Genomic DNA, 15,999 nt, shown 5'->3' with positions numbered 1-15,999 from the left:
TCTAACTTACTTGACATTGTTTCTGAGGAACTGGCAGTCTTCTCTTTTGAATCGTTTACCTCTTCAGCAACTGTATTAAAGGTCTTGTCAAAAGGATCCAGCGACATGAACACTTTTGCCTTTTCAACACCGTTTGGGTCAGCGGCAAGATCTGAAAAGTTGGACATTGCACAAGGAACAACAAACCTATAGTCAGACAGGGAACAAAATAAGGATCACCTATCCTCTGGATCCACTATCCTACCCATCAGGATCCAGCGAGTTGATAATAAATTCCAATTTAGGATACTGTCTCTTAAAACGAAAAAGAACTGGTTCTTCCAACTTTGGTCGTTGTGAGTAGTCTTGTTGATCGGTAGAGGCTGAAAGGGTTTACTTTTGAAGAGAAATCTGCTAGAGCCATGGGTTTTGAGGCTATACAGGTAAGAAAGGGCTGGAAGATTGAAATCAAGATCTTGCTCTACAATCAGTCTCTCAAGGGTATGCAAAGTCCTCTACATCATCGGCATGGCTTGGATATAGCTGAGACCGGTTAAGGAAAAGAAAGTAGTTGTAAGGTCGGGAAACGGATACGAAAAGCCGAGAAGGAATGGGAGTGCCAGAAAGCAAACCCAATCGGAAGCAATGCAATCGCTCTTTAATCAGGAGTCATATGCTCTAAACACTGTTCCTTCAGGGAAACAGTCGGAGATGCTCCGGATTTCTTCATTGGTGAATTTGAAAATCTCGGAAACTGGGTCTTAAGAAGATGTTGGCATTGAAGTTCAGGAACAATGTCCTTAGGGCTCGAACTAAAGGAAGCTTTCTGGTTTCTTCTAGGCATTGTGATGGAAGGATGAGAAAGGTAAAGGAGATAATAGAAAAAGAAAGAAGGATACCTGATTATGACGCTGAAATCAGACTTATAATCCGATGAAGAAGGGAGATATAAGGACTTCAACTCTATTAAGTATGCGTAATTATATGGTGGTAGGCGACGGTCACATCTAATTCTAATCAACGGTTGCGATGCGGCTTTCTCGGGATAAACACGACAGCTGTTCCCAACTCACACCTATCATGTTTGGGGGCAATTATTGGGACCAGAATCTTTGATCCTCGAAGATCAACCATCTGTGGCGACTGTCACCACTACCACCATCCACCACCACCCGTCGTCCGCCACCAACACCGTCCACCACCCACCACCGTCCGTCACCACCACCGCCCACCGTCGGCCACAACGATCGTCACCACCACCACCCACCGTCCACCACCCACCGTCGGCCACTACCACTGTCCACTACCACGAACACTGTTCACCACCATCACCAACCGTTCACCACCACCGTTTACCGCATACCACAATTGTCTTCCACCAATCGTCCACCACCACCCACTTCCACAATTCGTACATCACCACCAATTATTTTAGTAGTCTACAGACGTTAAATGACTTCTATCTACTATGATATGTATGATATTTAACTAATTTTCAGCTTATGCACACGATATCCAATTTATAAACAAACAGTATTATTTTCAGATTGCAGATCTTCAGACCATATCTTCAGTTGCAGACATGAAATTAGATTGCAGACAGTTTTTGTCTTAAAAAACAAACAACACCTTTGTTACTTTGTTGTCTGTAATTTTCTTGTTGATTTTGATAGTGTGTTACGAACCAGAGAACTAACCGTATATGGGCTGTCATTAATCCAAAAACCATCTTAAATGTTTAAACTTCAGGGTTCTAACATTAATGATGGTTTTTTTATCACGAGTTAATGCCTTCGCGGTAACGTGCCGGGTAAAAGAACTTCTTATATATTAAAAGGCACTAGTATTCACCCCCGCATGTTAAATGCATTAGATGTATCACCAACAAAAACCAAGTTGTAATCCAACCCGTTACCAATCAAATATAAATTGCAAGTTGTAATCCGAGCGGTTACCAATAAAGTACGAATATGAATCAAGATTCTTTACACCATTAATAAAGAGGAAAAAGTTAACAACCATAACATTTGAAACTTTATATAGCAAACAAAATCGTATCAAAAACACCTCCAAATCTAAATTTACCCGAGACAAAATTATGACATGAAAGCGCATGAAATTTTCAACCCGCTTACAATTGCACTCCATGACCTTACACTTTCAACCTGTATGCTTGTTGTTCCGTAGATAAAACTGAACCAAACCTACAACAAAAAGTTTGCTACACTCATATCAGAAAATCAAACTTAAACTGTAGGTTTGACTAATTGTAAGTGAAACTATGAATGCGCACTTCTAAATCAGACCAAGTCGTGGGATTTCAAGTTAAATTTACATAATAAAAAACGCATTTTAGTATGATTATATTTTCTATGCAAAAGCCCATTCTAACATGTTTGACATAAAGTAACTTTCATCATAAATTAAGTTCCGGCCGCTTGTAAGATGAGGTCGAAGAAGCAACATCGAAAATCCATTCCTGAGACAGCTTATAAGATGCTAAAATATAAACATAAAAAGATAAGATATTTGCAGACAAAATTTCCAATTTTTTTTTTCTGCCCGTTACCTGATCGGGCTTTTCTTGGCAACAATACACCAATCATCTTGTCTTCGGCTTTCCGGGCAGCAGCGGCCACGGCAAAAGGTGGAAAATTATGACCCGTCAAAGTTGAAGTTGATGTAGAGTACAGATTCACCGGCGGCGGAGCCAACATCTTCATTGCCTACCGGAGGCCATGATCGATTATGGTTTCAGGCATGTTCTCAAGCATGTTGTGTAACAGAGGAAAAGAAAAAGACGACAAAGAAGAGGGAAAGAAGACTGACAATGAGTGTGTGGCTAAGGCCTGCCTCCATGAGTTGTAAGCGTGGCTTCACTACTTGTACATTGACCTACAATGCAATTCCTTTCACAGACATGATTTGCTTTTTAAATACATATATAATGTCTTGATTGTGAGACGGATTTCACTGTAGCAAAAATGTACTAGCCTTCTTCAATTGAAGCATCTCCATTTTTATCACCATTTCTCTCTAATCGGCATCTTCAATTAAAGCATACCTTTTCAGTTTCCGCTTTCATTGAGAAGAATGGTTAACGGATATGTGATTCTTGATATTGGAAATAGATTAGGTTGATCTGACATGGTGTTGTGCATTACAAGGTTGTCGCTGCCATTCCGAAATGAGGAAGACATGTTGGTGTTCAGAGGGCTGCTGATTTGGGGATTAATACACGACATGTGGATCTTGGTGCGTTGACCGCAAGGTTTCAAGATTTTGGGTTTGACGAAACTGAATAGATGAAAGATGAGAGGAGCTTGCCCAGTGGCAGATCTAGAACATAACATTAGGGGTAGCGTAAAATTTTTTTTGCTCGTACATTAATGAAAACCAAATGTTTGTGTTTGACTATGATAACCAACCTCCCTCCATCTAAAATAGATACCATCCTGTCTCCGCTTAAAGGCGGCAAGGAAAAGTATCCTCTCTAAGGAATGGAAATACCATTGGACCAATCATCCCAAGCTTGAGTTCGCTGCAAATGCGGGCAGTTCAAGAGCTTCTTCAAACGACGGTAACTTCTTCCTATATCTAGATTTGTTTTTTTTAATTAAAATTCGAATTGAATGGTAATTTGTAATCGAGGGTTACGCACTACAAATAAAAAGCCATTTAATGGCAACAAAAAAATGTCACAAGAAACCAAAGAAGTGCCACTACAGAACCTTGTTGGAATGAGTGACACACAAAAAAAGTGCCACTAGAAGCGCTACCACTAAAGCCTTTTAGTGGCACGTTTTCATGTGCCACTACAAACTTTTGGACTTTTAATGGCACTTTTTTTCATATGCCATTACAAACATTTTGGACTTTTTGGACTTTTAGTGGCACTTTTTTTCATATGCCATTACAAACATTTTGGACTTTTAGTGGCATTTTTTATGTATGTCATTAAAACATTTTGGACTTTCAGTGACACTTTTTTTGTCTGCCACTACAAAGGTTTAGGCTTTTAGTGACATTTTTTTCCCATATGCCATTAAAAACATTTTGGTCTTTAGTGGCATTTTTCCCGTATGCGATTAAAACATTTTGGACTTTCAATGGCAGTTTTTTTCGTATGCCACTATCAACATTGTACAAGTAGCATTTTTGCTTCTGCCACTACAAGCTTTTGGACCTTTAGTGACGCTTTTTATTTCTACCATCTAGTGACACTTTTTTGTTCGCCACTAAACCTTGAGCTTTAGTGACATTTCTTTTACTACCACCACAAATTTTTGGGATTTTAGTGGCACATTTTAACAATATAAAATAAAAATAAATTCTCAAATATAGAAATCATAATATCTTTACCACAATTAAATGTTCATTCGCATTCTAAACACATACCAATCACACTCCAAATGCATATTAAATGTCTAATAACTCTCAAGTAAAGTCAAAATGTCAATCCTATAAAAAGGAAAGTAACAAATATTTGAATAAAAACTAAAAACTTCACCACAGTCGTTAACCTCTTTCACCATCGTCAATCTTCATGCAAAGCACCTAATAAGAAAAATAAAAACTTTTCAATATTTAAATAATACGGACACTAACTTGTGTAGCCGGCTTAATTATTAATTTAAAATCGATAATAACCTATTAAAACCAACCATATCAACGCTTGCGAGTTACTCGAATTGGCTTATGAAAAAACGTGATTGAGCCGAGCCTAAATTGGCCCGGGACTAAAAATAAGCGCATTCTATAAACGAGCTCGAGCTTCACTTGTCGAGCTCAAGCCAGCTCACGAACCAAACATTTTATAATATTATATATATATAATTAATAATAATAATAATAATATAAGTACGTTAACCGGTTCTGGTTAAATGGTTCCTGTGTGAAAATATCTAACCGGTTCCTAATCAGTGGCTAATTTGGAAAGTAACTGGTTTCTCCAATACCGGTTATTAACCGGTTTCGGTACACTTCGGTTAACCGATTAGGATTTGCACCTCGAGTTACAAACATATAGCATAAAAGAAATTACCACTATTATTTCGTGAAGATGATACTTGGTTAACCGAAGAAATTGTCCCCGGTACCTAAAACATATAAATGACAACAAATGTTAATACATAGATATGTAACCATAAAAGGAATAAATAATAGTTTATGAATGTGAGTACCTTTATGTTCATATCGCTAAGAACGAAAGACAATTTTGCATTGGGAATACGTTCTTGAATAATGTTCAACATAACATTAATAGCATTCATTAGTTGATCAATTGTTATGAATTTGTTGAACAATCACCTTTACTTTTTTGCGGTTGACATCCTTCCAACTAATCGAACGTATCCCCTTTTATCCAGGCCAACTTTTGAGTAGTAATCATTTGAAACATCTTCAATGGCGCCACCATTTCTGTGGCAACCACTGTCGCGTGTAACCACCCCCACCTGACAGAGATCGGCGGCACAGATATAGAAGCAGCTATGGCGGTCGGTTTTCGGCAAGTGACATCATATATCATGTCAAGAATTATTACTTTCTTTCCACATTTAATTTAAAATTGTTGAATTTTAGGAGCTGTAAGGCGATTGTGGACCCAAACAGATAAAAAGAAGATGGTATTATGGTCGTTGCTGAACCAAACTTTACCCGGTGAATCAGATTATATATTTTATTTTAGGCCCGGTATGTGCAACTATGGAAATAGTTGTACGTTTAATCACCCAACCGGCCAACCCACATTGTGCAGTTAAAGAAATGGACCCTCTTTTAGTTATGCTTTAGTTTTCAAATTTGCCAATTTTTTTTACTAGAATGTTGATTAGCCAAGTCACAAAAGGTCATTGACTTTGAAGCTCTGTGCATAAAGTTTGTTACTTTATTATTTTACTGGATGTGCACTTAAGGCTATAAGAAAACTTAGTGTTTGGAATTTACTGTGACTCAACTTTTGATAAGTGCCTACTTGCAAATAAATAGTTTGCCAATATACTTAATACTCTGTACTTAAATATTCTCTTAGAAGTAACTGTGCTAATACTTGACTAATATCAATGGCTGTAATGTTTCACTTCTAATTTTGTGAGCATCAGTCAGTTGTTTGGTGAAGTGACATTTAAGCAATCATAATTGAACTTTTGGGTGCAATGTAATTTGAGTAAGGATATTGAAGTTGTAAATTGAGTGTTCTCGAAACTCACATGTTTTAAACAATCATTTTTATAGGCTTACTACTTATATACTTATATGTAGTAACTTGTTGAGGCATATGGTATCATGTTTAAGGAATCTAATTGTCTATGTATCAAATTTTAACATTTTAGGAAAACGCAGAATCAAACAACCGCGCCCCGCAACGCATGGGTACAAAAACTTGTATCTTCATAATTTACATCAAACTAACAATTAGCTGCAAAGTACAACGCGCGGTTATGTTCTTTCGATTCTAGGCAAGTGTTCCTTGGTTGGCTGATCTAACCCAACACAAACCAAAAATAACATGTGAACCTAAATGAACACAATTCACGTATATTCAAGTTGACACTGAAACCTAAATTACCGAAAGCTTGTGTGAAACTGAAACTTCAATTGCTTACCGTTTTGGCAATGAACCACTTTTTTGACCGTATACACACCTAATAGATTAACTTATTATAGCTGAACCGCATGATATCCGCTTCAAAAAACTTTAATTTGAGTATCGATTCCATAGTAATACATTGGAACATCGATTCATTGATATAGAATTAAAAAGCAATTACACAAAATAGATATAGCAGCTAAACAGATTCAATAATAACCTATTGATAACTAAACAATCATCAAACAGCAACTGGCTATCAACTAAACAACAATCCATTGATTGAACAGTAGAGCTAAACTATAACCTATTCTATTCATAACTAAACAGCATAGATCAAGCAATGACGATAAGTGAACTGAATAGACGAAGAGTGAAATCAATACCTCTGAATCTGAATCGACAAAGAGTGAAATCTGAATAGTAGTCGGTCGAACGAAAAGGAGCATATAACAAATGATAAACAAAATAACAAATCGTTATTCGATTCAAGTCACGCATCTATGAAATGAGTCAATTAAAGAATATAATGGAGAAATTACCGTCGGAATGTAACTGTAGATGTCGCCGGATATTATCGCCGCCTTCAACCGCTCGAGCTCTCAATCAATGAAGCCAACAGGTTTATGCTTTTGTGGAGACTGAATTTGTGTAGAATAGGTTTGAGTATGTATTTAGTGTGTAGAAAAGGTTTTTTTTTAACTAAATTATTATTTATTTATTTATTTATGGGATCCATTTAAGCCGGGTTCTCGTAAGCTTGAGCTTGAAAAACTATTTGGGAGATGAGCTTGAGCTTTTAAAATAGAGCTTGAAACGAGCGAAGCTTGAGCTTGAACTCTCGTAAGCTAAATGAGCCAACCTCGAACTCGAGTTCTCTTAAGTTGAGCAAACAAGAACTCATAAGTTAGATGAACCGAGCTCGAGCGTAAAAATTTGCACGCGAGTCGAGCTCTAGCATTAAAACAAGAAGCTTAAAACAAGCAAAGCTCGAGCTAATAAGTAACGACAAGTTGAACTGACACATAAAATCTCTTTAAAACAAAATGTATGTAGAATGTTTATACGATATGGAGCACATTCACGCACAATGGGACAAACCTATGATTATATGTATTCCTAAGCTTCGTTTTTAACTAAAAGGATTTTGTAAATTCAAAAAGAATATAGGAAAATGAAAGGGATTTTGTAAATCCAGATACATAAGTGCGCTAATAATTTATAATGATAATATATTTCAATATAGTACACAAGTAAATAAATAGATGCAACAATTTATCATGTGGCCCAAAATTGTTCTTTGTGTTCACGAATACACAATACCAACCAAAAACTTCTCTTTATCTATTTTTTTGACTTAATAATTTTATACCATATCTTCACCTTTATATATATATATATATAGGGTAAGGTTAAAATAAAACCCACTTGAGTTGTGAAAACCTGCGAAAACTCTATGTAACATTGTTTTTTTTTGTTACATATAATATAATTATATGTTGTAACATTTAATACAAAACATCGAAACATCAAAAAATAATGTTTTGTTATTTTTTAATATTTTTTTACTAATTTTTATATATGTTTTCAGGAAAGAGAAAAAGTTATATTTATATTTACATTTTTTATTCACTTTAATTGTGAACCACAAGATTTAAACATTAGTTAAAAACATGTGGTTGAGAATGAGTTTCTAGAGTTTTTATAACTCAAGTGAGTTTTCATTTTATACTTAGCCTATATATATATATATATATATATATATATATATATATACACGCGTGGCGCTAGATTGTTTGTGACATACGCAAAGTGCCACTAAAACCATAAATAAGTAACACTAAAACTAATGCCACTAAAAATGTGTTATAAGCAAAGATGGTATATGCAAAGTGCCATAAAAAAACTAAACTAGTGGCACAAGAGCTATACGCCATTAAAAACGTGTGATACTAGATTTTTAGTGGCGTACGTAAAGTGCTACTAAAATCATAAATTAGTGGTATTAAAAATAAGTGCCACTAAAAATGTGTTATAAGCAAAAATGGCATATGCAAAGTGTCATTAAAAACCTAAATTAGTGGCATAAGAGTTATATGCCATTAAACGACGTGACACTAGATTTTTTGTGTCATGCGCAAAGTGCCACTAAAATCATAAATTAGTGGCATTTACTAAAAATGTGTTATAAGCAAAGATGGCATACGCAAAGTGCCATTAAAAACCTAAATTAGTGGCGCAAAAGCTAAATGGCATTAAAAATGTGTGCCATTAAATGGCCTTTTATTTGTAGTGACGGTTTATTGATTTGTGATTTGTTTGAGTAAATTAAATATATTAGGTTAGGGTTTGCTGATTTGTGTGGTATTGTTGAATTGATGATCTGTCCTAAATTACTAATTAAGAGTGTTTTTACAGGGATGAGGAAGAGGTCTAAAAACGAAGATGTGTTTTTGGTGGCGGTGGTGGTTTCCAATTTAATCTATTTCGAAACAATTGAATGCGAATACACTATTAGAATCGATTCTCGGTTCGGTTGGAATTAGTTTGTCTAAGAAGACCAAACTCACAATTCTCAAGGATTTAAACCTTCAGGGTACTAACTTTAATGCTTCAAGAAATTCTGTTCAGTCATATAACAGTTAATGTGAACAATATATATATATATATATATATATATATATATATATATATATGAATAACCATAAATATATAAAAAAAATAACTAATAAACATTAAACGAGCTTGCAGCAAAACTGGGCAAAAACGCGCTGAAACAGCAACTTTAAACGCTGAAATGAGTTGAAAGCTGCCAAAACCTGCTGATTCGTTGCTGATTTGTTGTTAAAACTGCTGCTATGCACTGTTTACATGCTGAACTGTTGATAAATGAACTGTTTTCTTGCTGAAATGAGCTGAAAACACGCCGTAACTGTTGCTTTTACTGATTAACGTGCTGAACCGTGTGAAAACATGCTGAAACGAGCAGTTTTACATGCTGAAACGTGTTTAAAAGTGCTGAAAGACACTATTTTTCTGCTGAAAGTAGCTTAAACAAGCTGTTTAACATGTTAAAACGTACCGAACGAACTGATAAACGTGCTAAAACGTGCTGTTTTTGAACTGAGTTTGTTGAATTTGCTGTTAACAAGCTGCGTTTTGCAATCGTTCGAGTTCTGAAGTTGTTTAAAGTTTGTTGGTTGACTAGAAAATGCAAACGAGCCTAAACGAAGAAAAGCCTGGCGTTTTATGCAATACAAAACCATAGATGTATGATAACGGAGGCACATTAATATTATTTTAGGAGTTGTAAGGACCAAATAAAAAATGAATAATTTTAGTTTTTTTTCTTTGCATATCGTATGCAAGTTCAAACCATGTATTACATTTCGAGTTTTAGGACATTTTATGATATCTAATATTTTTCTTTTCTTATTGCTGCTATACTGTAGTTTGCAGTTTTCGTGTGATTATATGTAAAAAATGCTCTTAATAATTTACGCCTTATTGCGATTTCAAAGTTGATAAACTTAAAATAAGTGCATATCGGGTAATGGTTGTTATATTCAGTTTCCACACACATTTGCAACCATATTTTGTTTGTTTACGCTTCTTGGATGTGTTCATGTTCGTTTATTTTTGTTTGCCAAAGATCTAAAAAAAACTACGCATCACAATTGAAATAGCTCAAACATTAAAATATAACGAACATTAGAAACTAATTGTACTAAATCAGAACGAAATAAAACAAGTCACTACAAAAAATATAATAGCAAAATGATTAAAAAAAAAACCTAAATAAACCCCCCCGTAACACGCCAAGTGTATTCTGGGAAGTTTAAAACAAAAGGGGCAGTTTGGTCATTTGCTCCAAAATCATATTATAAACGAGTAACGGTTAAAGTTCGGTTTAGATCTAATTTGTCAATTTGTTGCTAATAATTTGTTGAAACATGCCAAAACGAACCAAAACGTGCGGATTTAGTGCGCTGAAACGAACATAAAGCTTGCTGAAACGCGCCAAAAGTGCTGATTTTGCTGATAAATGTGCTAAACTGTGTGAAAACGTGCTGAAACAAGAAGTTTTAAGTGTTGAAACGTGTCTAAAAGTGTTGAAATACACTATTTTTGCGCTGAAAATTGCTGAAACAAGCTGTTTAACGCACTGAAACGTACCGAACTGCTGAAGCGCACTGTTAAATGAGCTAAAACGCGCTGAAAGTTTGCTGAATTCGCTGTTAACTACTACGATTTGCTGTTAACTTGCTGATTTTTAGTTGGGAATTGGTTCCAAGTTCGGTTGGTTTGATATGATATTGTTTCTTTAAATCTGATGCAAGTTATGTAATTCTCCATTATGATGATGAATATACGGCTGTAACACGTGTACATGTTTACGAGCCTGGTTTTGGATATCAGGGTAGTTTAGAAACAAAAGCGACTTTAAAAGGTCAAACTAAGTGTTATAATATATATATATATATATATATATATATATATATATATATATATATATAAAGAAAACTAAAAGTAAACTGCGTGATATATATATTGTTTTGAATTTCTTTTATTTTTGATTTTGATCGTTTGCGTCATTTTATTTTTTATTATTATTTTCAACCCATACCGGTGCCAATCTATATCCCCCACCCCCACCAACTTATCACCCAAATATCACCCGTCTTGTAGCCCCTTGTCGTCCAAAACCCACACAATTTGTCATCCATTACACGTAACCATAGATTATATTACATTATATGAACTCATTTAATGCGGAAATACGACGTAAACAGCAGTTATAAGTAAATTAATAAGTATAATTTAATAGAATATTAACACCACTACATTGGTGAATGGTCATCACGTGTAATCAACAATTCTTAAGGAGATTTAGGTATCCTCTTTTATCTTCTTTATCTTGCAAATAAGAACCTTTTATTGTCATTTTAACATAGGTTCTGGTTTATCAGTTCATATAAAGATTTCATTTAATTCCATTCTTGAAGCATATATTCAATGGCATCCACTTCAGTTTCATTGGTTCAAAAGAGCTTCAAGTATGATGTTTTTTGAGTTTCAGGGGTGAAGACACCTGCAGGAACTTTGTCGACCATCTGTATCATGCTCTTCTGCAGAAAGGCATTGCCACATACAAAGATGATGAAACAATCGAGAAAGGGTCAAAGATCAATGATCAGCTCATCAAATCCATTGAAGAATCGAGGTTTCACATCATTGTTTTTTCCAAGAACTATGCATCTTCATCATGGTGCTTAGACGAGCTCGTCAAGATTATGAAATGCCAGAAGACGATGGAGCAAGTTGCTTACCCCGTCTTTTACGATGTGGAACCAACTGAAGTCCGCAAACAAAGTGGTGTAGTTGGAGAAGCCTTTGCAAAACATGTAGAGGAAGAGCGTGTTGGAGATGGAGAGATGCTCTTAAAGAAGTAGCAAGTTTGGCTGGGTGGGAGTTGAAGACCACTTTTGATGGGTAATCTTTCATCTAGTATGTTTTTTTTTATTATGTTTCTACCTAATCTTTTTGAATAATCAAAGCAACAAACATGAGTATATCACTTCATGTATGATTATAATTATATGCTGTAGATTTGAAATTAACTGTTCATGTGGCGTCTTTAACACACAGGCATGAAGCAAGATTCATCCAAAAAATTGTTATAGACATTACACTAAAGCTAAGTTTCACCAATTGGAGTGTTGATGAGAACTTAGTAGGCATGGAAACTCGAGTAAAGAATGTAGTTTCATCTTTAGAAATTGGGTTTGATGATATACGAATGATAGGGATCAAGGGGATTGGAGGTGGTGGCAAGACAACTTTGGCCGCCACTGTTTTTTATCACATATCCAATTGGTTTGAAGGTGCAAGCTTTGTTGAGAATGTTCGAGAAGTTTCAAAAGGCTCTTTATCCGGTTTGAAGGAACTACAAAAACAGGTCATGTCAGATGTGTCAAATGATCAAAACATTTATGTGAGAAGTGTGCACGATGGGAAAAATAAGATGAAAAGGATGATGGGTAGTAGAAAGGTTCTTATAGTTCTAGATGATGTTGATGATATACACCAGCTTGAGGCATTAGCAGGTAACCCTAATTGGTTTAAGCCAGGAAGTAGAATCATCATCACAACAAGTGATAAGCAATTATTGACAGCATACCATGTGAATTTTGTTCATAATGTCAATCTGTTATCACATGAAAAAGCAATTTGCCTCTTCAGTAAGTATGCATTTGGTGGAGAGATTCCAATATAAGGGTATGAAGATCTATCAAAAGAAGTTGTACGTTATGCTGCTGGTCTTCCCTTAACAGTCAAAGTTTTGGGTTCATTTCTTTGTGGTAGAATTGAGCGTGAATGGGTAGATGCATTAGAAAGACTAAAAACAATTCCGCTAAAGGAAACTTTGGAAAAGCTGGAACTAAGCTATAATGGTCTAGAGAATGATCAAAAAGAAATATTTCTAGATGTTGCATGTATACTGAAGGGTATGGAAAAAGAAGAAGTAATCAGAATACTTGAAAGTTGTGGGTTTAATGCGGAAATTGGTTTAAGAGTTCTTGAGCAAAAATCATTGATAACAATATCTGATGTTGATCGTTTGCTCTTGCATGACCATCTAGAAGAAATGGGCCAAAATATTGTCCGTTGTTTGCACCCTGGGGACCCTAATAAACATAGTCGACTATGGATTGCTGAGGAAATTGAAGAGATATTGGATAATGAATTGGTAAGGTTCAAGTTTATTTGTATGGTGGAAAGTGATCACATTTTTATTTCCTATTATAAAATATTATGTCACTTACAGGGAACTGAAGCAACAAGAAGCATTATACTAGGGAACTGAAGCAACAAGAAGCATTATACTAGAGAATACGAAGCTCCATCCAACTATAATTATGAAAGGTCTAAGAAAGATGAAGGGACTTAGATTTCTTTATGTGGAACATAAATGCATGAAATGGGAAATTGATGAAATTGGTCAATACTTACCTAATACTTTACGAGCTTTACATTGGCATCAATACCCTTTTTGGTGCTTACCAAAAACATTTCAAGCAAGTAAGCTTGTTGACCTTGAAATGATTGGGGACAATGTGTCTCGGGTTAGGAGCAAGTTCTCTCAACTATGGGAAGGTGAGGAAAGAACTAAGGTAGAATAATGGTTGAGTGGTAGATTTTTTGCATTTTGCATTATCATGCTATATTTTATTATCACACTAATATTCATGTTTTTTCCCCTGATGATAGGTTCTTCATAAACTCAGATTCCTTCACCTCGATTCTTCAAAGTTGAGAACCTTTGACCTTAGAATGACTCCAAATCTTGAGGAGTTACGTTTTAACAAATGCTACAACTTTGTAGAACTATGCATGCCTTTCGAGCTTAAAAAGCTCAAAGTGCTTGAAATAAGGGATTCTAAGTTGAGCAATCTTAACCTTGGGATGACTCCTCATCTAGAGACGTTAAACCTTGGAAGTGATGTATTTATAAAACTCCACATGCCTTTTGAATGTTCCAAACTGAAATCCATTCATCTCAGTTGTTCAAAGTTTGGTAACCTTAACCTTGGGATGACTCCACATCTAGAGACTTTAAGTCTTTGTGGATGTTATGACTTTGTTGAACTCCACTTGCCTGTTACATGCCCAAAGCTCAATGTCCTCTATGTTCGTGGTTCTAAGTTGAAAAACCTTAACCTTGAGATGGCTCCAAATCTTGAGAAATTATCTCTTTTGGAGCGTAATGATCTTGTAGAACTTCACATGCCTATAGAATATCCCAAGTTTAAATTGCTTGAAATTTATTTCTGTAAGTTGGCTAATCTTAATCTTGAGGTGACTCCAAATCTTGAGAAGCTACATCTTAGAGAGTGTAATGAACTTGTAGAAATCTATATGCCTATTGTATGTCTCAAGCTGAAATCCCTTTACCTCGCATGTTCAAAGTTGGGTAATCTTAACCTTAGTATGACTCCACATCTAGAGACGTTAAATCTTAGATGTGATGAACTTTTAGAAATCCACATGCCTGTTGAATATTCCAAGCTGAAGTCCATTGATCTCAATTGTTCTAGGTTATGCAACCTTAACCTTGGGATGACTCCACATCTAGAGACATTAAATCTAACAGGATGTTATGAATTTGTAGAACTTCACATGCCCTTCAATGTCCAATGCTCAAATTTCTTCACCTAAGTGGTTCTAAGGTGACTAACCTTAACCTTGGGCTTGCTTCACATCTTGAGTGGTTAGATCTTAAAGACTGTTACTGTCTTCAAGAAATTCACGCTCCAATGGGATGCCTAAAACAACTAGTCTACTTAAACTTAAACAATTGCTTAAGGTTTAAAAAGTTTTTAATTGATAAACGACATGAATCAGCCAGGCTTGATTTTGTAGCTACATTAGAACTAACCGCAGAGTCCTTAGATCAATGCCCACTGCATCCTAACAGTAATTTGCCAAAGTTTCAGTTTACATGTAAATATGATGAACCCGTGTCTTCATGGAATAGAAATCTTGAGAAGCTTATTTCGTTTGGTCTATGTGCTTGCACAAACCTCGAATCCTTTTCAGCAAGCATTTGTGGCTTACAACGTTTAAGAGAGCTTAGACTTGAAGGCAGTATTCCGGAGGTGCCTAGTGATCTATGGCAGTTAGAAAGGCTGGAGAAGCTATCTTTGTCGATGAAAGAAATTACGCATCTTCCTGATAGCATTTGCATGTTGAAATATCTGAAACATCTTGATCTTAAATCTTGTTGGCTTCTTGAGCAGTTACCCGAGGATCTTGGACGATTAGAGGGTTTAGAGGAGTTAGACTTAACGGATTGTAAGTCCCTACGAGATATTCCTAACAGCATTTGTAACATAAAATTTTTGAAGTTTTTGCATCTCCCAAATTGTATCCGACTTGAGAGTTTGCCTGAGGAGCTTGGACGTTTAGAATGTTTGAAACGATTGAAATTGTCCCTTTAGAAGGTGCAGGCATAAGTCCCTTCCGCAAAGCATGTTACCTTGATCAGAAACGCCCATAGGAGCTGCTTCACAAACAAGACGGTAACAGTCATTCCCTTCGTTTTTTAATTAATTGTCTTACTTCTATTTGAATTTTGAAGTGGTTACAGACCAATATTGATATAAAGTAGGCCTTTCATGTAGGCATTCATCTGTCCATCAAGCACTGGTCAATGTTTGTTTTTTCTTCTGAACATCAAGCATGTGTTAATGTTGAAGCATTAACTGAGTTCAAGTGATTTCATCAGGTGCACTATTATAGTTTTCCCCGGATGGGTCGAGTTTTGGTACTTTGTAATACATTAATGAGTCTTTGAATATTTAAGTCTGTGATTTAGCATGTTTTAGCATTTTTAATTAAGTGTATAATATTCAAAGGTTTGTACTAGT

General features: G+C 35.5%; 1 pseudogene; it reads left to right on the top strand.

The window, feature by feature from the left end:
• The first annotated feature begins 11,584 nt into the window (after window positions 1–11,584).
• LOC143603160 (TMV resistance protein N-like) lies at window positions 11,585–15,570 on the top strand (annotated as a pseudogene).
• The last annotated feature ends 429 nt before the right edge of the window (window positions 15,571–15,999 follow it).

Source organism: Bidens hawaiensis, unplaced genomic scaffold (genome assembly GCF_021521415.1).
Source record: "Bidens hawaiensis isolate Kalapana, Puna unplaced genomic scaffold, B.hawaiensis_p1.1 tig00060897_1, whole genome shotgun sequence".
Taxonomy (NCBI): Eukaryota; Viridiplantae; Streptophyta; class Magnoliopsida; order Asterales; family Asteraceae; genus Bidens; species Bidens hawaiensis.
The sequence above is the reverse complement of the archived record's forward strand: the minus strand, read 5'-3'. Positions and strand labels throughout refer to the sequence as shown.